The following is a 1,349-nucleotide window of genomic DNA, read 5'->3' as shown; positions in this document are numbered from 1 at the left end:
TGTGTTTATCTGTGCCTTATGTCCAGCATTCATCAATGGCGAGAGCAAGGGGCGAGGGCGAGACCAATGTGTAAGTCTCTCCGTGCGCATGCACGGCACCCACAGCGGCAATTCTCCACTGTGCATTTACACCCAGTTCTCTGTGCCCCTAAATCCACACCCTGCCCCTTTGAAATATCTCCATTATTTTGTGCTGTTTCGCTGTGCTCTTCTCACCAGGATGAATTACTTCTACTCAACTCCCTCCAGATTTCATCTGAGAAAACATTCATTAAGAATCCCTTTGCATAAACATGCACTTCGCAGCTCTCGGTATTTGATTTTCCTGGATGTCTTTCATACGAAAAAACGTTCACAGCAGCTTGTAATGAAAAAGAAAATCGCGTTTCGTTTCATTATCCCAAAGCAACCTCCATTTCAATGCAGTTTCGTCAAACGGCACAAACTATTCCTTGCGATTTTGTAATAGCGACAAAGCATATAAACTGAGCGTTGGAGCTCCAGTTTTAATGCAACAGTTGAAAACAGCACCATTGAAAGCCGTTGATGACAGCGACGAGAGTGGGATTCGAACCCACGCGTGCAGAGCACAATAGATTAGCAGTCCATCGCCTTAACCTCTCGGCCACCTCGTCACAGACGCTCGAAAAGCTGTGACCTTATGAATAATTGAATTTCGTAAATTATGCAGAGCAGCAGATGTTTCTCCCTGGTGTTGGTGAAATGAGAAACAACACAGTCCAAGACGATGGTCTGACCCCTGGGTTGTGGGGCAAGTGCACTCCCACTGTCACACTGTGCACACATTGTTCTGAACAAAAATGAGGAAATGACTATGTAACAATGTCAGTTGAATTCTGTGAAATTTGAAGTCAACGGAATGAAGAACCCGAGACAGCAGGAGGTGTTCTTACAATAAAGAGTTGGATAGAGCTCTTAACGACAGTGGAATCAAGGGTTATGAGGATAAGGCAGGAACAGGATACAGATTGAGGATGTTCAGCCATGATCATATTGAATGGTGGTGCTGGCTCGAAGGGCAGAATGGCCTACTCCTGCACCTGCTGTCTATTGTCTATTCAACTGCCTGTCAGGAATTGTTTTCCAGACTGGAGGAGAGTGCATAGTGCTCAATGTCATTAGTCCGAAGACCTAACTTCCGCTCAGATGTTTTTGACACGCACTTGTGTACAGAACAGACAATTTCAAAATCCAAAATATGGCTAAACTGACAATTGAACTCAACAATGCAAAAACCTTGATGTGTATCATTTTCCTGGGCCGTGTGACACCAAGTCACTGTATGATCACAGGAACACAGTGAGCAAGTGTCAGAAGGAAAATGAGTG

At 44.6% G+C, this 1,349-nt stretch overlaps 1 non-coding gene across 1 annotated transcript; it reads right to left on the bottom strand.

Annotated features, from left to right (window-relative positions):
* Positions 1 to 553: 553 nt before the first annotated feature.
* Positions 554 to 635, bottom strand: trnas-gcu (transfer RNA serine (anticodon GCU)). Its single transcript has one exon. It is a non-coding gene; the product is annotated as a tRNA-Ser (tRNA).
* Positions 636 to 1,349: the final 714 nt, after the last annotated feature.

Source organism: Chiloscyllium punctatum, chromosome 28 (assembly GCF_047496795.1).
Source record: "Chiloscyllium punctatum isolate Juve2018m chromosome 28, sChiPun1.3, whole genome shotgun sequence".
NCBI lineage: Eukaryota > Metazoa > Chordata > Chondrichthyes > Orectolobiformes > Hemiscylliidae > Chiloscyllium > Chiloscyllium punctatum.
This window is presented reverse-complemented; position numbering and strand designations above follow the sequence as displayed.